Genomic DNA, 14,431 nt, shown 5'->3' with positions numbered 1-14,431 from the left:
TGCCTGAACAAAGTGTTCATTCTGTGGGATCTCTGCCTTCCACTCAGGCCACATTCTGCTTTGCTCTGCATACTGAAGGCTGTTGCAATATCCTAATCTCTCTGTCTCCTCAGAATCCTCTGCTGGCAGTACCCTCTCCTGGATCCTTCTGGACACTTCGGTTTCTACCCCAGACTGACCAAGGCACTCATCTTGGAATCAGCCAGTTACCATTGCCGGCTAGAAGATCTCACAAATCTTCCAGGATTCCTGCCACCTCCTCTATTCGGTCTGTATGGGTCGTCCCTCTGGTCCGGGTAATGCGGCATTAAAGTCACCTGGTGTTGCGACGGAGGAGCCCCTGTATAGGGGTACACCTTGCCCGGTGCTCCACTACGTGGCTCTGTGTCGTGGTCCAGAGGGTTCTTCCCTCAGGCACCTTTTCCATTTGTTTGCTTCCTTTAATAACCATCCTTGGTTTGAAAGCTCATTCTCCTGTCTCTTGTGTATCGGGTATACAGCTACCACTGCACCATCAGTGGTCCAGTGAGTCCACTATACACCTTCACGCCCTGTGGGCGTAACAGTTTGTTCAGACCATAGACTCCGCTGATACCTGATGCACAGCCTTGAGAGAGCTGGCTGCGCTTCGACAGAGTCAGGATCAGTGTTATGGAAATATATATGTATATGTATTTCATATAGATCTCACTTGCCTGCTATAGGCTATATACTCCATATACTGCTATATACTCATGTACTCTTATATATTCTTATATGCACACAGATACATATTCACAGTTTGAACCTTGTAACTAGTTGGTGGAAATGACCTACTGCCCCCCCATGAGATAGTCTGGGGAGCAGATGGTATTTTATGATAGCATTGTCTTGTGATATTTGTCCCAGACATAGAAAGAGGAAGTTTAGGCCAGATGTGCCAGCCGATATCAGAACATTGCTGACATTGTAAGACAAAGAGCAGTATATCATCTGACGCTTAAGTCACCTTAGGTCGACGCCCATATATGTTTATGCATTAAAACTGACCAATTAGCTAAGTAGTAAAGCCTCTATGTTAATGAGTAGCCACTCCTTTTCTGTACAACTGATAAAACCAAGTATATTCAATAAACTTCCAGAGTTTTGCTGGGAGGTATTGCTGCCAACCAAGTCTGGCGTCTTTCCTTCGAGCGCTCAATAAGACTCTGTCTAATTAGGACAGGTCACAGTATGCACAGGGGTAAATCTACCCAAATCAAAAGTAAATCCATCCACAACAAGTGGCGCCCAACGGGGCCGTGGACGAAAACGCACGGGGATCCTGCTGACCGGAGAGGACAGAGGTGCCGGCCAAGGTCTTGGCTCATGGGAACGGAGATTTGCGCAACTCCATAAGTAAGGTAAGAAAATCTAGTTATCTTAGGCTACTTTCACACATCAGGTTTTCGGCGTCAGGCGCGATCCGGCGTCGTGCCGGAATGCCGGATCCGGCAAATGTTTTGTAAAACCTGATGTGCCGGATCCGGTTTTCTGCCGGATCCGTCTTGTTCTTGACAGACAAAACCGGATCCGTCTCACCCGGTTCATCCGTTTTTCTATCCGTTTTTCGACGGATTACGCCGGATCCGGTTTTTAAAATTGACCCTTGTGGCCTTCCGAACGGGATTGGCTACTGGAAAACTATATATAGCATGTTCCTACAGCCCTTCTTTGACAGGTTGTAGAGAAGAAAGTGCAGGTTGGAGAGAAGAGCAAGTTACTGGCGAAGATGGATGTTGTCATTGGAAATATTACCACTAGAAGTTCTGTGACGGTTTCAGGGACAATTTTCCACTATACTTTATGTCACCTCAAGGCAGAGTACACTGGCAGGATGACAGAGTGTGAAAGATTTGTGCCCTAACCAAACTTGTGTACCTTCTGGACCAACAGTATATACCTTTGCCAACCAAAGTTGGCTATCTTGTCATGGTCTTACTATTTTTACCTTTAGGCCACAGGTGTGTACCTGGTTGTGTTTTATGCAAAGTATTTCACCTTTTAACAAAAGTTGTGTACATTGGTAGGAAATCACCAACAATAAACACAACTTTTTAGGTGAAATACTTTGCTTCAAACACAACCAGGAACACAACTGTGGCAAAAAGCTAAAATTTACCCACAGTTATATACCTGGTTTTGAATACCTTTTTACCTTTGAAATACCTTGTATTTAACCTTTTTTTTAAACATAGTTCGCCGCAGAAAGAAATGACAGACAACCATTGTGAAATGATAATTTAACTTTTATTTAAAATTTTTTTTTTTTTGTAAAATGTTTTTAAAGTGCAAAAAACTTTTTTAATAAAGGTTTTAAACCCAATGGGCATTTTTATTACAAAAAACACACATTACAAATCTGTGTACTGTGGGGTGGAAATACTGCTGGAGGGGCTGCGGGACACTTCGACACTGGGTGTGTGGAGAGAGGACTGGGATCGTGGTGGGGAAGGAACAGTTAGAGGTGAAGGTGTGGAAAAAGCTACAGAATGGGTGGACATGTGGGAGGCAGAAGAGGTGGTGGGCGGTGGAGTGGAGGGTTGGGCAGGGACTGTAGGAGCAGATGATGTTGATGGAAAGTTGTATGGGGAAGGAGTTTGGTACGGGGAAGGAGTTTGGTACGGGGCAGGTTGCTGGAAGTGGGGAGATGTCTGGTACTGGGGAGGTTGCTGGTACTGGTGAGGTTGCTGGTATGTAATAGGAGGGGGAGGATGGAAAGTGGCTGGAGGGGGTGCAGATGTAATAGGAGGGGGAGGATGGAAAGTGGCTGGAGGGGGTGCAGATGTAATAGGAGGGGGAGGATGGAAAGTGGCTGGAGGGGGTGCAGGTGGAGGAACTACAGTGGTGGGAGGTGGAGGTTGGGAGGTAACCTGCTGTAGAGCACCGTGGCACGAATGCATTACATGCATCTGCTGGGTAGGAGATAGTGTTGCCATGCGCTCCACAACAGACCTGAAAAAGGTGTGGTTTGGCAAAGATCTTGCTTCTGAATGCATGGTTTGCAGAAGTGTCTTCACCTCCAGAATGCTGGAGTTGATCTGCTGAAAGCCTGCGGAGATTTGCTCTGACAAGACTTTTAGACAGTTCTGGAAAGATGCATTCAGATTCAAGAACTCTTGCGCATAACTCTTTTCCTGACCCCTCTGCCGCTGCCGCCCAGTACCCGCAGGTGTACTAGAGGTGGCAGGGGCAGAAGGGTGGGGTAAAGGGAAAGCGATCTCCTCACCAGCAGCTTCATGTAATGTAGGCGGCCACGATGCTCCTGTGCTGGTGGATGGGACAGATGGGTCGAATGTGTGGGAAGGCTGGGAAGGTGCAGATGTACCGGGGCGGTCGAAGTGTCCCTCGGTGCCGGTCTCCTCAGGGATCGCCTCAGAAGGGTCCAATCGTGCAGGCTCCCGAGTGCTGCTCACCGTGCTGTGGAATAAAGAGAAAAAAAAACAATTAAAATACTGACATGGTATGGCCCTGGCTGAAAAAAAAAAGTTACATCTAACATTTTTTTCACATGTGGTGTGTAATATTTACCTTCTGGTGAGCATTGTTTCCCGGAGGAACGACAGGGCTTGTGCGTACTTGTACTTGCTCCTGCGTCCTCCAGATCCACTCGGGGCCCGCATCTCTTTATTGAACTCCTTCTTGAAACGATCCCTCACAGACCGCCACCGATTCACAATTCTCTCCCCTGAAACGAGAAAGGAGTGGTTAGTATACAACATCAGTGTTTCCCAAACTCCAGTCCTCATGGTCCCCAGGGGTCATGTTTTCAGGATTTCCATAGTAAATAGAAATCCTGAACACATGATCCGTGGGGACCACGAGGACTGGAGTTCGGGAAACACTGGTTTACATCAAGCAACCGGTACTGTATATACTTACGCTCTTTAATCTGGGCCCGAACATCGAGGTCCTCCCAGCGGCCCACAAGGAGCAAACAGATTTCCTCCCAGAGTCGTCGGGTAACGATCAGGTCAGCGTGGCGGCGGTCAGCCATATTCCAGAGCGGCTCCCTTTCTCTGACGAGATCGATGAGGCGGTCCACATCAATCCCTCCATCCTCACCGTCAGAGTCGGGAGCACGCTGTGAAGGCTGTTAAAGAAAAAGACAAAAATAACATAATTAGCCTCCACAAAAGAAATGAAATAAAAAGTGCAAAAAAACAAAGCAAAAATATTTATACTTACACGCTGGTGACCGCCGCGTTGCTGTCGCCGACGACCCTGGGAGGCACTGCGAGGACCTCTTGGCCGAGCACCAGATTGGGAAGACTAGAGAAGAAAACAAAAAATGTTATGTCTTTGGATGTAGGCATTTGTTTGCTGTGTGTGGTCTGCAGAACATTGTTTTCTATGTGTTGTGTGTAGTGTGATGTTGTGTTTCAGCGTTTGATGCAAAAAACTTACCAATTGTGAGCCCACTCCAGGTGTCTGTCCACCCCTTCCTTCTTCTTCTGGGAGCTCCTCTTCATCTTGTGATTCCTGTTTTGAAATAAAAGGCAATGAATAGACATATATTACAGAGATGATGGATTTTGGAAATAAAAACTTACCGTCAAACGCTGACGATGCGAGGGAGGGCTCCCAGAAGAAGATGTGCTGTCCTGTTGATGGCCAGACTCCATGGCTGTGGGTATTGCTGCTGTTGCTGCTGCCAGTGATGCCATTTCTGCTGCTGCTGCTGCATCTCTTTGGCGGCTGTTGAATAAAGAGAAACAAAGGGCCAATGAATATCTTGATATTCCATGGCCCTAGTTTGGAGGAATGGGGGATTTGATAATTCTCTCATCTGCTGCTGGACTCCCCTCCTCAGCATGTTCCATTTGCTGCTCCATTTGGGGTGGTGCTGATGGTGCTGCTGCTGCAGATGTCTGCTGCCTTCTCCTGCTCCTGGTTCTTGGCTTGGGTGGCATGTTGGGTGTGTCTGAGGGTCCCATTGTCTTGCTTTTATATATCTCCTGTGGGCAGAGCTACTGAGCATGCTCAGACCAAAAAACCGGATCCGGCGCATTGCGGCGCTCATAGGCTTTCATTGTGTGAAAAAGCCGGACGCGCCGGATCCGGCGTGTCCGGCTTTTTCGCCGGAGACAAAAAACGTTACAGTAGCCGTTTTTTCCAGATGCCGGATCGCGACACATTGCCGGATCTGGCGAAAACCGGATGAAACGCATGGCCATCCGGCGCGATCCGGCGCAAATGCAAGTCAATGGGGGGGAAACCGGATCCGGCATTGCATTTCGCCGGATCCGGTTTCTGTCAAAAGCGCCGGATCGCGCCTGACGGCGAAAGCCTGATGTGTGAAAGAGGCCTTACCTGAATGTTCCCTGTGCCCAGTCCGGGTCAGCAACTCTAGCCGGTCAGTGTGGTCACCAAACCCAGGTAGTGTTGAAAAGTCCACGAGGAAATCCAAACCCTGGGATAAGCTAAGTGTCTACTGTGATCCTGTGTGTCTGAGATTCGGGTGAGAGAGTTGGTGGAGACTGTGACTTGATTTGTAGCTGCTGAGACACTGATAACAAGACTGAGTCTCTCTGACTAAGTCAGATCACGTCCCCGCACCATGCGGAGGTCTTGACTTAGATGGGATATCACAGGTGGTTTCCTCTGAAAAAGCTGTCACGGTCCCCGCACACACACACGGAGGTGTCAGCTTCAAGGAGGTATCACAGGTGAATCCCACCCCACGGCTGTCATGGTCCCCGCACACACACGGAGGTGTCAGCTTAAGGGAGGCATCACAGGTGAATCCCTCGGCTGCCACAGTCCCCGCACACACGCGGATGCGGCAGACTGGAGGGATATCACAGACTGATCACTGGAGAGATTATCACGGTTCTCGGGTGCACACGGAGGGGTGATAATCTAATGGGATATCACGGCTCCCGTCTCCCAGCAGACGGAGGGTGATACATCCCGGTGCTAACCAAAGCGCCATGGGTGATTGGCAGTTACCGGTTGTCAGCAGCTGTCTGACGTGTCGCAGAAGGGCTTTCGATCTCTCTCCCTGGACGTCTATATGTGAATTTATTGCAGGTTTTTGCAAAGATCTGAAGCAGAAAGAGTTTTGCCTTTTTTTTATTGTAAACTTCCTCTTTTGCCTGCAGGGTGTGGTCCCTGAGATAAATATATATTTCATATTGTTATATTTTGGACTCTGTTTTTCCCTATTTTATCTTTTATTTTGCATTTTTGGTAGAGGCTTTTGTTACTGCAGTGTGAGAATTTTCGGCAAAGCTGGGTCTTTTTGAGCATATCAATGTTTGCTTTTTTTTTTTCCTCTTCATGTCACTGAAAGACACAGGCAGAAAAAAGAGGAAGTTGACTGTGCCTGCATTCTACATTAACCCTTTTATTGTTGGTTTAAAGTTTATATACTATATACTTTTTGATTTTATCAAAAAAAAAAAAAAAAATCATTTTTCCCTTTTTAGTTTTCTTCTACTTTTTGTGAACATTTTATCAGTTTTTTTAGGTTTAGTTTTCACTTCTTTCTTTCACTTTTGTTAAAAAGAGAATTTTCACTTCTTTCTTCCAGTTTTTTGATAAAAAAAAAAAAAAAAAAAATAGAATTTTGAATTTTTACTTGCTTTGGTAATTCCTGTGTTATCTTACCAATTTTTGATTTTCCATATTCTTGTTTTCTTTTTGTTCCCTTTTAAGCAGGTTAAAAGGGGTTGCAAGGTGTTAAAAGGTTTAATTACTTACCTTTTTTTGAAGTTTTTGGAACAGACACAGTAGGTGTTATTCAGAAAGTTAAGCATGTCGGTTTCTGCGGGCAGCTCCGTATGCTCTAGCATGGCATAATGTATTGAAAGGAAAAAAGGGAAGTAGCTAGTTGAGCTCAATTGCAGTCTGCATTTCTTAAAGTGACAGCATTTAACAGCGCAGTAGGTGCTAGGTGTGAACAAGACAGGATTGTTTTTTTGTTTTACGTGTAGGAAAAATTGTTTTCATAGTAATCTGTGCCGTCTGAGGAGGACCACAGGTCGAAGAATGCCTTCCGTCACGGCGGGGGGGGAAGCAGTCCGCCCCCCATCTCCTCTCTCCTCACTCTTCCCTCCTCCCATCTCCCTCCTCCCTCTATCTCCGCTATTTTCACAACCTCCTCCCCTCTCTCATCTATTCCCCCTCCTATACCTCGTCCTCCCTCACCATCTCTCCCTCCTCTATCTTCTCCACCTCCGCCTATCTCTCCTCCTATCCCTTATCCTCCTCCTCCTTTTTCTCTCTCCTACCTCTCCTCCCTTTCCATCTTCATCACCAACGCCCACCTCTCATCCACTGCACCGGTCTCCTCTTCCCTCCTCCTTGTCTTCACCATCTCCTCCACCCTTTCTTCTTCTTTTTTTTTTTTTTCTCACCCACCTCTCAGTTCATCGTCACCCGCTGGCCCAGTGCCAGATCCAGACAATGAAGTGTCCCTAGTTCCACAGAGGACTCTCTCTAAAGAGACAGTTATGTCTCCGGGAGAAGAAAGTGAATCACTCCCCACACATGACAACACAGGTGCCCTCCCGATACAACAGATAGCAGAAGGGAGGGGTGGGCCATCAGACACTGCACCTGCTAACTCTGAGACTGAAGATCCTATGTGCCACACGGAGCTCCAGTCTCAAGGGGGGGGGAAGTGGCACAGTTCCTCCTCTGATGAACATGAAGAGGAGACTATGCTGCATAGTAGGCAGGGGCAGATAGAGCCAGAACTCTTACACTATGTGCCCTTCACCCCTAGTCAGGTGTTCAGTATTCTAAAATCATGAAGGAACACCTCAAGCTTCCATCAGAATTAGATGTGCATTCCTGGAAATCAGGATCAAAGCTAATTGAACAGCTTAGAGAGTGGGCCAACGCCAGACAAGCACTCAGCCTGCATAACATGAGCCAAGCTGAGACAGAGTCTGTAGACAGGTTTCATGGCAGAGTGAGGCAAGTATTCCAAATTTTAGGCTTCACTATTCATGATCAGGTACACGGACAAATGTTGGCACAGGCCTTTGTGCATGGACTAAGAGAACCAATCAAGAAACTGCTGATAGTGGCCAGGCCTGAGTACAGGACAATAGCAGTAGATGTCCTGCTTACAGTAGCCGGAAGAATTGAGTCCCTCCCAGGAGTACGGAGGACAGGCCCTCCCGTGATGGCCACTGACGTGGAGGAGCAACCACCCTGCAGAGACAGAAGACCTGTCAGGTGTTTCAACTGTGGCAACTTTGGCCATTTCCGGAACCAGTGCACAGCACCCCGGTCATCACGCAGAGGAGTAGGCCAAGACAGAGGCAAACCAGGTCTGCCAGACGTCACGCCCCTGACATGTGAAACCCCATCAGCGAACCCAATACCTCAAATCACTGGGGGCTGTCATATCTTTCCTTGTGGACACTGGTGCAGTCAGAAGTGAAAATCCCTGACCCCACCAGTCTATCAGAACACTCTGTGTTGTATGGGGATTTAAGGTCAAGTCAGACGTACCCCAGCGTGCAAGCCCCTAAGCATGAGGACACTGCCAGGACACTCCATCCTGTTCCAGTTTACGGTGGAGACCTGCCCACCCCACCTGATGAGCGCAGACCTACTGCAGGAACTGAAGGTGACCAAAGTGTCCCATGAAGATGTGACCTTGACCTCTTCTCCAACCCAGGCCCAGGAAGAATTAATCATGCTGGTGACCCTACAAGAGCCTCGCTCGAACAACCAGTGCAAGCCTACCCAAGGAGGTGCTGGACATAGCACCCAGAAGCCTATGGCCCAAGGGAGACTGCAAGATGCGCCAGTGCAGGTGTCACTCAAGTCTACAACCCCGGACACTCCGAAGGCCCAGCATCCGCAGCTCATCACCCAGAGCTAAACTGACTCTGACCAGCTGGAGGTCTAAGTGGAACTGTTGTTCAAGAAACGGCCTAAGAACTTTGGCATGGGCCAGGAAAACTCTCAACCCAGAGGGACCTCACCCGCTTCGTGAAATGGCTGCATCGCTTCCGGCTCCAGCGCCAGAGGATCATCTTGGACAAGATTCTGAAGGTGCTCACGAAATTAATCCAGGCCCTGGACCAGAAGACAGCCACTCAGCTCCTCAAATTGGTTAACAAGACGCTGACCTGGAATCAAGCTGGGTGAAAGGAACTGCTGCTGGCTGGTAAAGAAGATGCCCCAGCAAAAAGACCCCCTGTGAGAGCAAGAAAGCTCAGCTGAACGTCACCTCTGACGAAAAATAAGGACCCCAGCAAATGGTTTGGTTTCCTGCCAGCCCTGTGCCAGAAGATGGGAGTCACTCACGGCACTGTGAAGAGCAAGGCCAGATTGAGCCGCCTCACCCACGGGAATCATCATGCGGTCCCAGCTTCTCTCGATCAAGAGGAAGACTGTGAAAGGAGAACCAGATCAGATTGAATGGTGCATAACCTGAGGACTGTGAGCGAAGCAACCGTGTTTAAAACCCCAGTTGTGCCAGATCTGCACACTCTGCTGACAAACGTGCCAGCCACAGCAACGGTGCTCACGGCAATGGATCTGCCCGAAGCTTCCCTCAATGTTCCCCCTCACCTGGACGACCAGCTCCTGAAAACGCACAAGGGGGGTGCGGAACAAATGGACAGTGAGGCCCAAGAGGGCCCGGAACAGCCTTTCACAGCTCGCCAGAGCATTGCCCTCCGTCCCCACCAACTGGATTGCGGAGCATGCAGAAGTCATCGACACTGCTACCCGCACAGCGTTTTCCATGCCTCCTCTACACTGCCTGACGGAGCAGCAACGTAAGTTCTGCAAAAACAGAGTCCAGTGGTGTCAAAAGCAAGTTCCTGAAGACACCGTATCGCCCACTGGACGAAACACTTGACAGATGACTGGAAGACCGCGGAGGAGAAGATGGCTCCCTCAACAACTCCGAAGATGCAGGCCTTCCTTAGTCTAGTCTCATACTGCAGAACTTGGATCCCTGGTGCTCCAGACTTAATGCAGCCTCTGTACAATTGCATCAACGCATTGAAACCTTCATCTCGTACAGGAAACTGAAAGACTTCATAGTCTTTGCGCCAACTCTAGGCCTCCCTGACTACGAGAAGCCATCCCGTCCTGACCAAAATGGAAAAAGAAGGACCAAGATGGAGAAGGTCATGCTACTGGCCAGGCTTAAAACAGACCCACGGAGGAAAACCAGAGGCCTCTAGACTACCTCTCAGCCGGCCTGGATCCAGTTGCAAGGGGGGGACCCTCCTTCATGAAAACAATACCCGCAGCACACGCCCTCCTGACAAGGCTGCTCTCCACCACTCTTCAGTGCTCGCAGCCGTTACCTGTCTCTACTCCCACTCCCAAGGGGGGATGCGGATACGGACCCTCAGATGAAAAATCTGCAAGATACCGTACATGGCTCCAGCCTTGCAAATGATGAAGGAAAGTTCCACACGGGATGTGCAGCGACCAGCAATCAAGACATTCTATGGTCCAGAAGGTTGTCAGCCCAAGAGCCCAAGAAACGGAGCTGATAGAGCTGACGAAAGACCTGCCAGATTGCGAAGAACGAAAACATCCAGGTACTCGCATGACATGGCACCTGATTTCGGACCCATCTGGGCTGCAAGAAACTTCATCACAGCAAGCGGATCGACCGTGAAGCACCATGGAGCCATCAGAGACCTGCTGGACGCTCTTCAACTACTAAAAGTGGTGGCAGTGCTGAAGGCCAAGGCACACGGAAAACTGAACACAGTAGAGACACGGGGCATCAACAGCAGACGTGGCAGCCAAAGAAGCAGCCAGAGGAAGACAATATGGAAGATGGGAGAGGTCGTAGAGCCGGACGGCTACTACATGACGACTGAAGATGAGAAAACCTGGCAAACAGAAGTCAATGGGAAAACCATTGAAGATGCCATCTCTGAATTGGACAGAAGTGCTGCCTCCTCCTCCACCAGTCAACAAGCTGAATCACTTCCAGGACGAAGACTCTGACGTGGATATGAATTCTGAGGCAGAAGAATGGTGCCCACCTTTACCAGAAAGGACGTATTTGATGGAGAACATTCCAGAAGATTGTCCTCCACCATCCTCTCGTGGGGAAGCTTCTTTTCCAGCACAGTCCTACGGTCAGCAGTCCACGGCAACACTTACCCCGTCCCCCCGAGACGAGCTGCATGAGTCCGAAGGCATCCCAAGGCTACAACAGTTTGACCTTCCCCCTCATCCCCGGAGAATACCGGCTGGACCTGTACCACTGCAAAGAGTCCCAAGTCCTCCTCTGACACAGTCTAACCCGAGTCTTCATACAGAGGGAGGCGCGGACATAGACGGAACCTCAGCTAAAATCCCACCATCAGCTCAGAGAATGTAAATTACCACAACCCAGTCACTAAACCTGACAAGATGACTTCCTGAAACCTGTACAAGAAGTAACAGGACCAGACTCGGAAGGAGTAGAAGGAGAGCTGGATGCTGAAGGCCAAAAGCACTGGGCTCCAAGAAACCGTCTACATCAAACCGTCTACCTCAAACTGTCTAGTAGTGTGCAGATATGCGGTTTCCAGAAGCAATAGCAAGTGATCAGGGACCCCCATACACAGCAAACCTTACACAAGGGATCTGATCAGCAGTAGGGTCAGACGTAGACCTGCACACTACTCACCATCCCACACCATAGACTAGGTGGGACACTTAAGAGCAGCATGCTAAAAAATTTGCCCAAGAGACAGACAAACCCTGGCATTAGACACTCCCGTAGGCTCAGAAAAAAGCTGTCACCAATATGAGACTTTATTTGGGTAAAAAAACCCAGTTTAGGGGTATTCTTTACTTAGCAGTTGACTATGCAATATGATACTTTGTCTGCATGTGTAGTTGAATTTATCAAGAATTTTGCTAATGTCCATTCTCGAGTTTTCCTCCCTCACTGCCAGGTCCAGATTCGGTGCCTGGTATGCACGTCCTGAAGTCAGGAGACTGCTGAGTGTTGGTGAAAAAACGTCTGTAAAGAGAAGCACTCGATCCCAGATCCGATGGCCCTTCTCCAAGTGCTGACGCCACCGACCTGGAAGGAAAACCCCGCCTGGATCCACGCATCGCATTGCAGGAAAAGGCCTTCATACCAGAAGATACACCTGAGCTGGAATGATGCTGTGGATGACCTCCCTAGCTGAATAAATTACCTACCTGATGGAGAATACACATGCACTGACTGCATAGACTGCTAACAAAGAGACTTTGATTACATTGCACCACACCCCCTTTAGGGACAGATCTCCTGACCGCCCATTTGCGAAAGTCTGTACAGAGGAGGATGTATGCACTAGGCATATGTCGGTCCACTGGCAGCATAAAAGAGTTGCAGCGCTTTGGGCCAGGAGCAGGGTTTTAGGGCAAGTGATATCTAAGGGGGGATTGTTATGGAAATATATATGTATATGTATTTCATATAGATCTCACTTGCCTGCTATAGGCTATATACTCCATATACTGCTATATACTCATGTACTCTTATATATTCTTATATGCACACAGATACATATTCACAGTTTGAACCTTGTAACTAGTTGGTGGAAATGACCTACTGCCCCCCCATGAGATAGTCTGGGGAGCAGATGGTATTTTATGATAGCATTGTCTTGTGATATTTGTCCCAGACATAGAAAGAGGAAGTTTAGGCCAGATGTGCCAGCCGATATCAGAACATTGCTGACATTGTAAGACAAAGAGCAGTATATCATCTGACGCTTAAGTCACCTTAGGTCGACGCCCATATATGTTTATGCATTAAAACTGACCAATTAGCTAAGTAGTAAAGCCTCTATGTTAATGAGTAGCCACTCCTTTTCTGTACAACTGATAAAACCAAGTATATTCAATAAACTTCCAGAGTTTTGCTGGGAGGTATTGCTGCCAACCAAGTCTGGCGTCTTTCCTTCTTTGAGCGCTCAATAAGACTCTGTCTAATTAGGACAGGTCACAGTATGCACAGGGGTAAATCTACCTAAATCAAAAGTAAATCCATCCACAACATCAGCTAGTGGCCTTTATGCAAACCTTGGATACCCATCTGACTACTCTACAGGCTGCCGAGCCCACCAACGTGACCCAGCTAGCAGAGCTCCATCTGGAATTCACTCACCAACTGGAGATGCAGACTCGCTGGTTGGACTATATGACCTTTGTGGACGACCAGTTAACTAAGGTACCGCATCCTATTGTTGTGCCCACTACAGGACCCAGTCCTCATCTCTGCAAGCCTCCTCTTACAATGGTGACCCCAAGTTATGCAGAGGATTTCTCAACCAATGCTTGTTGCATTTTTGTTTTTTGCCTCAGCATTATCCGACTGACATGGCCAAGGTGGCTTTCCTTGCCTCTCACCTGGAGGGAGAGGCTTTAGCCTGGTTCAACCTCCTAATGGAGCGGAATCATCCCATCGAGTCAGGTATTCTTGGACACCTTCCGCAAGATATTCAATGAGCCTGGTCGTGCTACATCTGCCATGGAGTCTCTCTTCAATTTGCAACAGGGCTCTCTCTCTGTCGGTCAGTATGCCATCCGTTTCCGTACCCTGGCTTCGGAGCTCCAGTGGACCAATGAGCCTTTGGTCGGAGCCTTCCGGCGAGGATTATCCGGAAGAATCAAAGATGAATTGGCAGTCAGGGACTTACCTGAGACTTAGGAGGATCTCATATCCCTCGCCATTCGAATTGACCTGCGTCTCCAGGAACGTTCCAGAGAGAGGATTCTTGAGAAGCGATTTCCTCGTCCTGCATCTTCTTCACCGAAACCTCGGTTTCCGCCTTATCCCGCTTCAGTCTCTAAGAAAGAACTCATGGGTCTTGATCATGTTAAGGTGGAGAGGAATAGGCAGGAGAAAAGGTCCGCTAGGAAACCGCATCATTATGGTGGACGCCCTGCTCCCAGTCTATGCAGTGGCACAGAGAGGCCGAAGAGACTCTTCCGCCTGGGACAGGTAAGAGAGGCCTCCCTAGGTGAGAATGATTCCGCCCCTCCACTAACTATATCCATACAGGTGATCTTCGGAAAGGTGCGGTTCTTGGAGACGGCCTATCTGGACTCCGGGTCTGGTGGAAACTTCATCCAGCAAGCAGCGGCCAGCCGGTTCGGGATTCCTATCACTCCTCTGCAGCAGTCCCGGCAGATCATCTCCGCAGACGGAAGACCCCTGAAAGATCACATTCTTGGTATCACCGAAGAGGTGGAGCTTCAAATCGGAGCACTCCACAAGGAGAGAATTGCCTTCTTTGTGTTACCGAATCTTTTCCACCGTTTCTACTAGGTTTTCCGTGGCTGCGCCATCATGAACCTGTCCTGATTGGCAGTCGGGAGATGTCCTTCGATGGGGTCAGTCCTGTCATGATCACTGCCTCATACCCGTACGGCCTGGTTCAACACCGCGTCCTCCTGCAACCTTACTCGGATTACCCGCTGC

General features: G+C 48.7%; 1 long non-coding RNA gene across 3 annotated transcripts in view; it reads left to right on the top strand.

Annotated features, from left to right (window-relative positions):
* LOC141072985 (uncharacterized) overlaps positions 1-14,431 on the top strand; it is a 203,578-nt gene that overhangs the window by 130,308 nt on the left and 58,839 nt on the right. For 2 of the 3 annotated variants that reach the window (XR_012226926.1, XR_012226927.1), the window contains exon 5: positions 114-1,148. The exons of the other annotated variant lie outside the window; for it this stretch is intronic. This is a non-coding gene — a long non-coding RNA (uncharacterized lncRNA). Of the gene's footprint in view, positions 1-113; positions 1,149-14,431 lie in introns of those variants that run through there. 3 annotated transcript variants of the gene reach the window in all.

This window comes from Dendrobates tinctorius, unplaced genomic scaffold (genome assembly GCF_039654945.1).
Source record: "Dendrobates tinctorius isolate UK_male_01 unplaced genomic scaffold, ASM3965494v1 ptg000294l, whole genome shotgun sequence".
Taxonomy (NCBI): Eukaryota; Metazoa; Chordata; class Amphibia; order Anura; family Dendrobatidae; genus Dendrobates; species Dendrobates tinctorius.
The sequence above is the reverse complement of the archived record's forward strand: the minus strand, read 5'-3'. Positions and strand labels throughout refer to the sequence as shown.